We start from the raw sequence: 13,629 nt of genomic DNA on the forward strand, positions 1-13,629 counted from the left end.
TTCTGAGGTCAGAGCCACATTTCCAACTCTTCAGAGTGGATATACCTACCACTGGTCCCACAAATCCAGCATATGCCAAAAGGAAACCATTTTAAAGTAGAAGTTAGCACATTTAGACTCTTTATCTCCTGCAAACTTACCCTTCTCAGCACAACCTTATCTGGTTTGGCTCCCCATCCTCCCAGGAATGCAGCCTGGAAAACTGAGTGTTTCAGACCCTCTCTCTCCACTTACCCCACATCCAACAGTTAACAGGCCCTGCTGGGATTCCACTTTCTCAGTGTCTCTGACTTCTGTCTCCTCCTTTCCATTCTCACTGCAACCACCCCAGCTCCCAGTTAAGGACTACTTTGCCTCTCAGCTGCTAACCTAAAATAGCCTCAGCTGGTGTTCCACCTTTCAGAAACCACTCTCCTTGTGTCTGTGAATAGCTTTTTAAAGAACAGTCTAAATGTGCTATGCCTCTATTTTAAAACTTTCAATAGTTCCACTTTGCCAGTAGAAGCACAGACTTTTAGCATGACCTTCAAGGCTCTCTAAGATAAAGCTTCAGCCTATCCTTTCTGCCCAAACTCCCAGTACTCTTCTATCTCCTCTATGCTCCAACCCAGCAGTTCTTGACTCGGCACATTATAATCACCTGAGGAGCTTTATTAAAAGGTGAGGGCCAACTGCCCCATCTTCAGAGATTCTGATTTGATTGATCTGTAGTGGGACCCAAGCAGCAGTAATTTTTATAACAGCTTTATTGAGGTATAATTCACATACCATACAATTGACCATTTAAAGTGTACAATTCAACGGTTTCAGTACATTAAGAGTTGTGCAACCATCACCACATCCAATGTTAGAACATTTCCATCACCCCCAAAAGAAGTCCCATACCAGTTAGCAGTCATTCCCCATTTACCCTCGCTTTCCCAGCCCTGGTGTTATTAGCTGCCATCAGTCAACCCAGACTCACAATGGGATCTGACCATTGTGCTCCATAGGTATTTATTGGCTGATATTCAGGAGCAGATTACCAGGCCTTTTTTCCCCCTCATCCCTGGGCAACCACTAATCTACTGTCTGTCTCTATAGATTTCAGGCAGCAGTAATTTTTATTAACAGTTTTCCAGTGATGTGAAAGCATGGCCAGAGATGAGAACCTCCAGCCAAACCATACCTCTCTCCGGTGTAGCTGCTTTTGCTTATGTGTTTCACTCTGCTTGAAATGTTTTTCTTCTGTTTCTATGTTTAAAATTCTCCCCACACTTCAAAGTACACTTCAAGTACAACCTCCTCCTTTCAACCTTCACTGATCTCTCCTCTTCCTCAACTTACTCTTCCATCACCTGAATAGTGGTGGGGGGGTAGGTATTCAAAGCAAATTAGGTTCTTCCTCTACATTCTCTGCTGTTCTTTGTACCCTCAGCACTCATCACATTCCTGGCTATATTAGAGTTGTGTGTGCAAACATGTTCTCTTCCAGATCACACACTCCACAACGGACCACACACTCCCTAATGGATCACACACTCGCTAATGGATCACATACTCCTTAATAGATACACACTCCATAACAGATCACACACTCTGTAACTACTGGAAAGAAACCATTTCTATTTTACCTCTGTGTCTCACAATGCCTACAGCACAGTGTCTTGCACATAGTAGGTGCTGAAAATATAGGTTCAAAACAAGCAGAAATATCGTCTAATTTTCTTCACTGTTACAAAATTTCAAAGAACACCTTCTCTCACTCACACTAAAGTCCTACTATTTTCCTTAGTAAAAGTAATAATGAAAAAAATGCTGTTCAATAGCCTTTCAAGTTACTTACAATGCCAAAATTTTTATACACACATATACACACACACATTTGTATGCATATAATTTTTTAATGTCTGCCAAAGTTAGCAGAGATAGTCTGAATACAATACATACAATTAATCTACCATCATATAAGGCATTATTCCTTAAAATATTTCAGAGAAATCACATGTAAAAATTTCCTGTTAAATGAAGGACTTTGAAAATGAACAAGCCGCATGTTCACATCATTAGAATTTGTAAACAGTACAAATACAACAAGGATACTTGCCCTGCAGATTATATGATAACAAGCATGCATCTTCAGAGAATGCGTGCGTGGTGAATGTGGCAATATAAAATGAATTAGGTAGACAGTAAATAAAATACAAAATCAAGACAATACATTCTTAAGCTAAAACATAGGTTTAATCAATAGTCTAGCTGCTTCTTTAAAATGGATTAAATACACTTGAAAATTGCACAAGGTAATTTTACAAAGAACCTTATCTAACCCAGATTACTTATTTCATCCTCTATCCATTGATCTTTCTTTTCCAACAAGATATTCTATGCATTAATTATTTTATTTTATTGTTTGTTGTAAATAAGAGAAAAGCAGAGCCCACTGTAGAAGAGATGCTCATATTAGACCTTATAGTTGTATTGCCTGCCTCAGTCACTGGAGTTTTGACTCAGCTCTGTCAGTGAAAAATTAGACTTCATTTAAGTATGCTAATAACAATCTATCCAAAACAATGTAATCAAGGCCTCATGTGCACCTATAATTTCATCCTTGACATAAGCCTGACAGCTATTTATTGTCTGAAACGAAGGGGGCAGGGGAGGGGAGAGTTCTACAATACCCTCCTCCTCCAAAACAAACCCAGCAGCTTTATATTTAAAGGCAGAGTCTTTGCAAACTCCAAAAAAAAAAAAAAAAAAGGCAACAATCATGGGGTTTACATTTGTCTTGTCTTAAGCAATCAAGGCAGAGAGTTAACAGGGAAGTACATTCAGATGTGCCAATTCCCAAACTGCCCACCTCTGATGAGCCAGCTGTGAGCCACAATTGTCACATTATAATTTAGGCAAAGGGGGAAAAAAAGGCATCAGAATATACACTGGATCAACATAATTATTCACAGCAGGATGCTGCAGAATTAATTTAGCCAATCAGAAATATACTTGGGGGTTGGGTGCACTGCAGAGATGGAGACGTGTAGTAAGAAAAAGCAGGGAGCAGGAAGGGGGAGATAGGAAGAGATGAGGGAAGGGGAAGGGCTGTTTTCAACACCTAACTAGTATTTGGATAATCCAATTTTCAATATATTTTGAACACATGTAAGTGCAATACTATTTATTTTTCATTTATTTACAAATACCTATATTTTGTTTTGTTTGTTTTACCTATATAACACTTACAATGTCCCAGTCACTTACCAATAATTATTTATTTAGTCCCGGTAACTACAGACTCTTTCACGGTCAGCCCCTGGGCTTATTCTGACTGACGATATTCAGCTTCTCCGTCATCTCTTTGCACAGCTGTAGTCGATTTGATTCCTGTGTATTCCATCTGACGACGTTCATGAGTACAGCCACCTTTATGTTGTTCAAAACGGGTATTTGCAATGAAAAAGTTATTGGTCTTGCAAAATTCTATCATGCAATATCCCAAGTTGTTTCTATCACCAAGACCATATTTTCCAACTGCCAATGCTTCTTTGTTTTCAGCTTTCAAATTCCAATCACCAGTAATTAACAGTGCATCCTGATTACATGTTTGATCAATTTCAGACTGCAGAAGTTGGTAAAAATCTTCAAATTTTTTCAGTTTTGGCATTAGTGGTTGGTATGTAAATGTCAATAATAGTCATATCAACTGGTGTCATATTAACAGCAATATATTATACATTAATGCCTAGTATGTCGATCTTCAAGTGTTCCATTTCATTTCGTCAACTTCCAATTTTCCTTGATTCATACATAGTACATTTCATGTTCCGATTATTAACGGATTTTTACAGCTCTTTCTTCTCATTTTGAGTCATGCCACATTAGCAAATGAAGGTCCTAAATAAAAGCTTTACTGCATCCACATTATTAAGGCCCACTTTTTTTTTCTTCTTTGAGGGGGCAGTTCTTCCTCACTCATATTTTGAGTCACTTCCAACCTAAAGGACTCATCTTCCAGAATTATATCAGAAACATTCAGCTGCTATCCATAAGGTTTTCACTGGTCAGTTTTCTTAGAAGTGAATTGTCAGGTCCTTCCTAAATGTATGTCTTAGTCTGGAAGCTCTGCTGTTCAAGTTGAAGGTGCATGTTCAAGTTGAAGCTGAAGAAAATCAAAACAAGTCCAAGAGAAACAAAATACAGTATGTATTCGTTATAAGACAGAATAGAGGGCTACATAAGTGGGAAAACATAGCTTGCTCATGGAAATGACATTTTTTAATGAGATGGAAAAACAAATCATCAACTTCATATGGAAGGGAAAGACGCCCAGGATAAGTAAAGCATTATGGAAAAAGAAGAACAAAGTGGGAGGCCTCACTCTACCTGATTTTAGAGCATATTATACTACCACAATAGTCAAAAAAACCTGGTACAGGTTCAACAACAGAAACAAAGACCAATGGAACAGAATTGAGAGTCCAGAAATAAATCCATCTACGTACAAGGAGCTGATATTTGACAAAGGCCCAAAGTTAATTCAATGGGGAAAAGACAGTCTCTTTAACAAATGATGCTGGCATAACTGGATATCCTTCTGCAAAAAAAATGAAACATGACCCATACCTCACACCATGCAAAAAAACTAACTCAAAATGGATCAAAGACCTAAATATAAAATCTAAAATTATAAAGATCATGGAAGAAAAAATAAGGACAATGCCAGGAGCCCTAATACATGGCATACGAAACATTACTAACTGCACAAACACCAAAAGACAAATTAAATAACTAGGAGTGCCTAAAAATCAAACACCTATGCTCATTCAAAGGCTTCACCAAAAGAGTAAAAAGGTTACTTACAGACTGGGAAAAAGTTTTTAGCAATGATATTTCCAATCAGCATCTGATCTCTAAAATCTACATGATACTGTAAAACCCTTAACAACGAAAAGACAAATAACCCAATTAAAAAGTGGGCAAAGGATATGAACAGACACTTCGCTAAAGATGACATTCAGGTAGCGAACAGATACATGAGGAAATGCTCACAATCACTAGCCAGTAGAGAAATGCAAATCAAAACTACAATGAGATTTTAACTCACTCCAACAAGGCTGCCATTAATCCAAAAAACACAAAATAATAAATGTTGGAGAGGTTGTAGAGAGACTGGAACACTTATACACTACTGGTGGGAACGTAAAATGCTACAACCACTTTGGAAATCAATTTGGTGCTACCATAAAAAGCTAGAAATAGAACTACCATACGATCCAGCAATCCCACTCCCTGGAATATATCCTAGAGAAATAGGAGCCTTTACATGAACAGATATAGGCACACCCATGTTTATTGCAGCACTGTTTACAATAGCAAAAAGCTGGAAGCAATCAAGGTGCCCATCAACAGATGAATGGATAAATTATGGTATATTCACACAATGGAATATTACCCATCGATAAAGAACAATGATGAATCCGTGAAACACCTCATAACATGGAGGAATCTGGAAGGCATTATGCTAAGTGAAATTAGTCAGCTGCAAAAGGACAAATATTGTATAAGACCACTATTCTAAGAACTTGAGAAATAGTTTAAACTGAGAAGAAAACATTCTTTTTGTGGTTATGAGAATGCAGAGGGAGGGAGGGTGGGACGGGGCATTCACTAATTAGATAGCAGATAAGAACTACTTTAGGTGAAGGGAAAGACAGCAAACAACACAGGGGAGGTCCCCACAACTGGACTAAACCAAAACAAAGAAGTTTCCTGAATAAACTGAATGCTTGAAGGCCAGCATAGCAGGGGCAGGGGTCTGGGGACCATGGTTTCAGGGGACATCTAAGTCAATTGGCATAATAAAATCTATTAAGAAAACATTCTGCATCCCACTTTGAAGAGTGGCGTCTGGGGTCTTAAATGCTAGCAAGCAGCATCAATTGGTCTCAACCCACCTGGATCAGAGGAGAAGGAAGAACACCAAGGACACAAGGCAATTATGAGCCCAAGAGACAGAAAGGGCCACATGAACCAAAGACTACATCATCCTGAGACCAGAAGAACTAGATAGTGCCTGGCTACAACTGATGACTGCCCTGACAGGGAACACAACAGAGAACCCCTGAGGGAGCAGGAGACCAGTGAGACGCAGACCCCAAATTCTCTTAAGACCAGACTTAATGGTCTGACTGAGACTAGAAGGACCCCGGTGGTCATAGCCCCCAGACCTTCTGTTGGCCCAGGACAGGAACCATTCCCAAAGCTAACTCTTCAGACATGGATTGGATTGGACTGGACAATGGGTTAGAGAGGGATGCTGGTGAGGACTGAGCTTCTTGGATCAGGTGGACACTTGAGACTATGTTGGCATCTCCTGCCTGGAGGGGAGATGAAAGGGTGGAGGGGGTTAGAAGTTGGTGAAATGGACACGAAAAGAGAGAGTGGAGGGAGAGAGTGGGCTGTCTCATTGGGGGGAGAGTAATTGGGAGTGTTTAGCAAGGTGTATATGGGTTTTTGTGTGAGAGACTGACTTGATTTGTAAACTTTCACTTCAAGCACAATAAAAATTATATAAAAAAAAAAAATACCATACAATCCAGCAATCCCACTCATAGGGATATATCCTAGAGAAATAAGAGCCATCACATGAATAGATATATGGACGCCCATGTTCACTGCAGCAGTATTCACAAGAGCAAAAATATGGAAATAATCAAAGCGCCCATCAACAGATGAATGGATAAACAAACTATGGTACATACACACGATGGAATACTATGCAAAGATAAAGGACAATGATGAATCCGCAAAAATCTCAAAACCTGAATGAATCTGGAGGGCATTATGTTGAGTGAAACAAGTCAATCACAAAAGAACAAATATTATATGAGACCGCTATTATAAAAACTCATGAAAAGGTTTACATACAAAAAGAAACAATCTTTGATGGTTACCAGGGAAAGAAGGGGTAGGGAGGGAAAATCACTAACTAGATAACAGAAGCAGCAACAAGTACAACCAGAATGTTCCTTGGAAGCAAGGATGGCAAGACTGCATCTCACATACTTTGGACATGTTGTCAGGATGGATCAGTCCCTGGAGAAGGACATCATGCTTGGTAAAGTAGAGGGTCAGTGAAAAAGTGGAAGACCCTCGATGAGATGAATTGGCACAGTGCCTGCAACAATGGTCTCAAGCATAGCAACCAACAATTGTGAGGATGGCACCTGACCAGGCAGCGTTTAGTTCTGTTTTGCATGGGGTCGCTATGAGTCGGAACCAACTCGACAGCACCTAACAACAACAACAGACAATAAAAGGGGCTCTCGTGGTGCAGTGATTGAGAGCTTGGCTGCTAACCAAAAGGTTGGCAGCTCAAATCCACCAGCTACTGCTTGGGAGCCCTGTGGGGCAATTCTACTCTATGCTACAAGGTCACTATGAGTTGGAATCAACAATGGCAATGGGTTTTTCTTGGGTTTTAGACAATAGATAAGCGATAACTTTGGTGAAGGGTAAGACAGTACACAACACTGGGGAAGTCAGCACAACTTGACCAGTGCAAACTCATAGAAGCTTCACAGACATATCCAAACTCCCTGAGAGACTGAGTTACTGGGCTGAGGACTGGGAGCCACATTCTCAGGGGACATCTAGCTCAGTGGGCATACACAGCTTACAAAGAAAATGTTCTACATCCTACTTTGGTGAGTAGTTTCTGGGGCTTTAAAAGCTTGTGAGCGGCCATTTAAGATGCTCCACTGGTCCCGCCCTGTCTGAAGCAAGAGGGAAGGAAGAAAACCAAAAACACAAGGGAAAGATTAGTCCAAAAGACTAATCTACCACAACTGACACAGCCTCCACCAGACTCAGTCCAGCACAACTAGATGGTACCCAGCTATCACCACCCACTGCTGTGACAGGGATTACGATAGAGGGTCCCAGACAAGGCTGGAGCAAAATGTAAAACAAAATTCTAACTCACAAAAAAAGACCAGACTTGCTGGTCTGACAGAGACTGGAGAAACCCTGACAGTATGGCCTCCAGACACCATTTTAACTCAGTACTGAAGTCACTCCTGAGGGTCACCCTTCAGCCAAAGATTGGACAGGCCTATAACACAAACAATAATATATGTAGCTCAACCATGTATGTGAGACTAAATGGGCATGCCAGCCCAGGGGCAAGGACGAGAGGGGATATGAAAGCTAGACAAATGGAAATGGGGATCCCAAGATTGAGATGGGGAGATTGCTGACACCTGGTGGGGTTGGCAACCAATGTCACAAAACAATATGTGTATTAATTGTTTACCGAGAAACTAATATGCTCTGTAAACTTTCACCTAAAGCACGATAAAAAGAAAAACTACTCAACATTAATTGAGTGCCTACAATATGCTTGGAATAATGCAACCATGATAATCCCTCTAGAACACCATTTCATCTAGCAAAAACTGCTGTCAAATTTTTATTGCCTCTAACAAAAGCAGTGGTAGTTGTCATGGATTGAATTCTATCCCCCAAAAATATGTGTCAACTTGGTTAGGCCATGATTCCCACTACTGTGTGGTTGTCCTCCATTTTGTGACTATAATTTTATATTAAAGACGATTAGGGTGGGATTGTAACACCCTTACCAAGGTCACATCCTTGATCCAAAGTGAAAGGAGTTTCCCTGGGGTGTGGCCTGCACCACCTTTGAGATAAAAGGAAAGGGAAGCAAGCTGGGGGGTGGGACGGGTGCGTGCACAACTTCATACCACCAAGAAAGCAGTGCTGGGAGCAGAGCGCATCCTTTGGACCCAGGGTCCCTGCTCGGAGAAGCTCCTAGTCCTGGGGAAGACTGATCAGAAGGCTGACAGAGAGGGAAAGCCTTCCCCTGGATCTGATGCCCTGAATTTGGACTTTTAGCCCACTTTACTGTGAGGAAATGAACTTCTCTTCGTTAACGCCATCCACTTGTGGTATTTTTGTTATAACAGCACTAGATGACCAAGACAGTGGTTCAGCAGTAGAATTTTCGCCTTCCATGCAGGAGACATGAGTTCCCATTCCCAGTTAATCCACCCCATGTGCAGTTACCACCTATCTGTCAGTGGAAGCTTGTGTGTTGCTTTGATGATGAACAGGTTTCAGCCTAGCTTCCAGACTAAGACAGACTAGGAAGAAAGGCTTGACAATCTACTTCCAAAAATCAGTCAATTAAAAGCGAGAGTAGAGGGAGAGAGTGGGCTGTCTCATTAGGGGGAGAATAATTGGGAGTATGTAGCAAGGCGTATATAAGTTTTTATGTCAGAGGCTGACTTGATTTGTAAACTTTCACTTAAAGCACAATAAAAATTATATATATTAAAAAAAAAAAACCTATGGAACACAATGTTCTGATTCTCAACTGATCGTGGGGAAGGCGCAGAACCCAGCAACGCATAGCATCATCCATGAGTTGGGGCCAACTTGCTGGCAGCTAACAACAACAAACTCATACTGTCCCTTTCACTTTATAACAGGTCAAAACAAGCAAACAAAAAAGAGCAGGCATTTGCCAAAAAATCTAACTCTGTGGTTTCCACGTGTTCTTTGGGTGTGTTTTCTTTGTCACTGACATAACTATCTTTGCATTTCTACACTTCTATGTTGTTGGGAGAAGGGGAGACAGCTGAGCCAATGTGGGTATCATTGTATTAATTGTGCATCTGTGTGGATTTTCCTTTGTGTAGAGCCCTTTCTAGAATCTGACTCTAGGTTCAAATCTCAGCACCATCGCTTACCAGCCGTGTGATACTGTGTAAGTCATGTAATCTCTTTGTGCCTCAGTTTCCTCATTTCTGAAATGGTGATAGTAACAGTATCATGCCTCCGGGGGTGTTATGAGAATTACATAAGTCATTAAGGGTAAGGCACTTAGAAAAAGGCCTGACACATAGTACACTCTCAGTAAATGTTGGCTTTTATTTCTGTGGGTATTCATAACCCAGGATCTGATGTAGTGGCCAACAGGTGACAGATGGATTTCCTTTGGCAGTGTTCTATTGTGTTGGGTTTGAATGCCTTGAGGGGAGACAAAAACCAAAAGACCAAACCCGTTGCCGTCAAGTAGATTCTGACTTATAGCGGCCCTATAGGACAGAGTAGAACTGCCCCATAGAGTTTCCAAGGAACCCCTAGTGGATTCAAACGCCAACCTTTTGGTTAGCAGCTGTAGCTCTTAACCACTATGCCACCAGGGTTTCAGGCACTCTGCAATTAAACATATTGCCCACCACCTCTTATTATGTGACCTTATTACCTGCATGGACCACAAAAGGATTTCAGCTTGCTAGCTTTGCTGTTGTTAGGTGCTGTCAAGTCGGTTCCAACACTTAGCTACCCAATGTACAACAGAACAAAATACTGCCTGGTCCTGTGCCATTCTCACAGTCATTCCTATGTTTGAGTCCACTGTTGCAGCCACTGTGTCAATCCATCTCACTGAGTGTCTTCCTCTCTTTCGCTGACCCTATCCTTTACCAAGCGTAATGTCCTTCTCCAGGGACTGGTCCCTCCTGATAACATGTTCAAAATATATAAGACGAAATCTTACCTTCCTCCCTTCCAAGGAGCACTACGGCCATACTTTTTCCAGGACAGATTTGCTCTTTATTCTGGCAGTCCATGGTATATTCAATATTCTTTGCCAACACCATAATTCAAAGGCATCAATTCTTCTTTGGACTTCTTTATTCATTGACCAGCTTTCACATGCATATGAGGCTACTGAAAATACTATGGCTTGGGTCAGGCACACCTTGGTACTCAAGTGCTTTCTAACACTTTAAAGAGGTCTTTTGTAGCAGATTTGCCCAGTGCAACACATCGTTTGATTTCTTGACTGCTACTTCCATGGGTGTTGATTGTGAATACAGGTGCAATGAAATCCTTTGACAACTTCAATCTTTTCTTCGTTTATCATGATGTTGCTTATTGGTCCAGTTGTGAGGATTTTCATTTTCTTTATGTTGAACTGCAATCCATATTGAAGGCTGTAGTCTTTGATCTTCATCAGTAAGTCTATCAAGTCCTCTTCACTTTCAGCAAGCAAGGTTGTGTCATCTGCATATCACATGTTGTTAACGAGTCTTCCGCCAATCCTTATGACACATTTTTCTACATACAGTCAGGCTTCTAGGATTATTTGCTCAGCATACTCCATTCACCTCACTAAGGTCAACTCTACTTTGAGGATGCAGTTCTTCCCCAGTCATATTCTGAATGCCTTCCAACCTGAGGGGCTCATCTTCTGGCACTATATCAGACAATGTTCCACTGCAATTCATAAGGTTTACACTGGCCATTTTTTTTTTTTTTAAGAAGTAGATCGCCAGGTCCTTCTTCCTAGTCTGTCCTAGTTGGGAAGCTCCGCTGAAATCTGTCCACCATAGGCAACCCTGCTGGTATGTGAAATATCAGTGGCATAGCTTCCAGCATCATAGTAACACACAAGCCCCCACAGTATAACAAACTGACAGATGAGTGGTGGTAGCTTTGTATATATTTCTGTGTATTCACTTTGTGTGTCTGTTTCATTTTGTCTCTGTTTCTCATTTAGGTCTTTGTTTTTTCCTTTTTTTCTCTTAGTCTCTGTGTGTATGTGTGTTTCGTTCCATGATCTCTCTTTCCTCCTTTTTATTTCCCTTCTGAATCTCTGTTCATTTTTAATTTTAGCATTCATTAAATAGTGTTTTATGTTCCCTGGCCTTATTTTTTAAAACAGAGAAGTAGAATACATTCCCTTCTTAAAGAAATTAAGTTGCTTTTTACTTAGTAGACCTTTTTCTTGTGTACCAGTGACTTTTGATAGAAAAAGTGCTCTCCACCTCTGCTGTAAGAAAATTAAAATTATAAGTAGATTAATTGGGGAATTATGTACATTACAAAAAAGTTCACTAAGTGGTATTGTTTTGTTTGTTTGCTCATTTGTTTAGTTTTTACTATCAGGCCCTTAGTACACTGAATCATAAATTTATTATCTATGATCAGTTATTGAAGATGAACATTAAGGGGAAAAAATGTCTAAAATCTGAAAATGAAACAAAAATAAAAATGAAGAATGTTTGAAAAACTATGCAAATAAATGGAAAATATGGGCACTTTATGCACAACTTTCAGAAACACAACCCCTCGTACTTTTCAGAGACACTCATTTTTCAACACCTGTATTCTTCCAAGACTTAAAAATGCTATTTTAAAAATAAAATATGTAGAATATCATTTCACCATCCAATATTCAGATTATTTTTTAATTCACGGGTTACATGTTCTTAAAATACATTAGCACATCTAGCCCAATTAAGATCATAGCATTCTCAGATTTTTTCTGATAAAATATTAATAGTGAGAAATCCACAAAACATAAGAAACTCAAATCTAAGATTTCTTCTTCGGTATTATCCAGTCAAATACAAGAAATTCAAATTACTCTGTTCAGTGTGATAGCTTAATGAAAACCTTCAAAATAATAAAACCTTAGATTTCAAAAGCACAGCAGGGTCTAATATACCACCCAATGTAGAGCTCTACTCCTCCATGTCTGGGACTGACAGTGGCCAGCCCCTGCCTGCCCATTTCCAAGGATAAACAGCCCAGCCAATCCCCAGGCAACTCGCTCCTAGTGAATAAGCTCTGTTGTTTTGGGGATTGTTGTTAGGTTGAACCCAGATCTCTCCTACTGAATGTTCTGCCCTTTAGGCTTTTCTGTGCCAGCATACCATATTTTTTCACAAATAACACGCCCACGTAAATAACATGTCTATACATATAATGCACATAGTGCTCCTAGGAAAATAGTGCTAGAGGGGGTTGCATGGTTGGCAAAAAACTTAGAACGCATGCGTTATTTGTGTAAAAACACAGTAGTTGCACTAAGATAGGCTTTTCTTGCAAGTGGCTTTTACCCTGATAAAATTGTGAGATAAATCGTGGTACTGTTGTTAAGTGCCATCAGATCGGTTCCAACTCAGAGCAGCCCTATGTACGACAGAATGAAACACTGCCCGGTCCTGCACCATCCTCATAATCATTGTTATATTTAAGTCCATTGTTGCAGCCACTGTGTCAATCCATTCCGTTGATGGTCTTCCTCTTTTTCACTGACCCTCTACCACTGACCCTCGACGGCACTGGGTTTTTTCTTTTTTCTACCAAGCATGAAATCCTTCTCTAGGGACAGATCTCTTCTGATAAATCGTGTTGAGCAACTTCTTTTTCTAAGGATGATTCAGAAGGGGGAAAAATGTTTTTAGAGTCTTTCATTCCATTCAAAATGCAAATATCTTTATTTCATCCCATAGGAAAATATATAACATTCTTACGATTCAGATTACCTACTCTGTTGAATAAAAGCATGTCATTGAGAAAACTGGCATATTTGAGAAGTAGAAACATGTAAGCAGGCTTCTATTTCCTTACCCTGAAAGCTGTATTTTGAAAATTAGTGAGCCACATGTGTCCCTTAGGCCATAAGCTGCTCATCACTGAAGTTACTTGCAAGTTTATGTTCCTTGTCCTAAGCCTCCCTGTCTTCTGCTCTTCATTCACTGCAACATCCACACCCTGTCCTTAGGCTCCCAAGCCTTCAGGTCTTCAAGACCCTCCTTAGATAGCATCTTATACATT

The 13,629-nt window shown here is 40.2% G+C and overlaps 1 protein-coding gene across 12 annotated transcripts in view; it reads right to left on the minus strand.

The window, feature by feature from the left end:
• The window catches only part of MSRA (methionine sulfoxide reductase A), an 816,105-nt gene that overhangs the window by 601,664 nt on the left and 200,812 nt on the right, over positions 1-13,629 (minus strand). The window contains exon 1 of one of the 12 annotated variants that reach the window (XM_049866294.1): positions 3,238-4,592. The exons of the other annotated variants lie outside the window; for them this stretch is intronic. The gene's annotated coding sequence lies outside the window, so the exon portion shown is untranslated. Of the gene's footprint in view, positions 1-3,237; positions 4,593-13,629 lie in introns of those variants that run through there. 12 annotated transcript variants of the gene reach the window in all.

This window comes from Elephas maximus, chromosome 22 (genome assembly GCF_024166365.1).
Source record: "Elephas maximus indicus isolate mEleMax1 chromosome 22, mEleMax1 primary haplotype, whole genome shotgun sequence".
Classification (NCBI taxonomy): Eukaryota; Metazoa; Chordata; class Mammalia; order Proboscidea; family Elephantidae; genus Elephas; species Elephas maximus.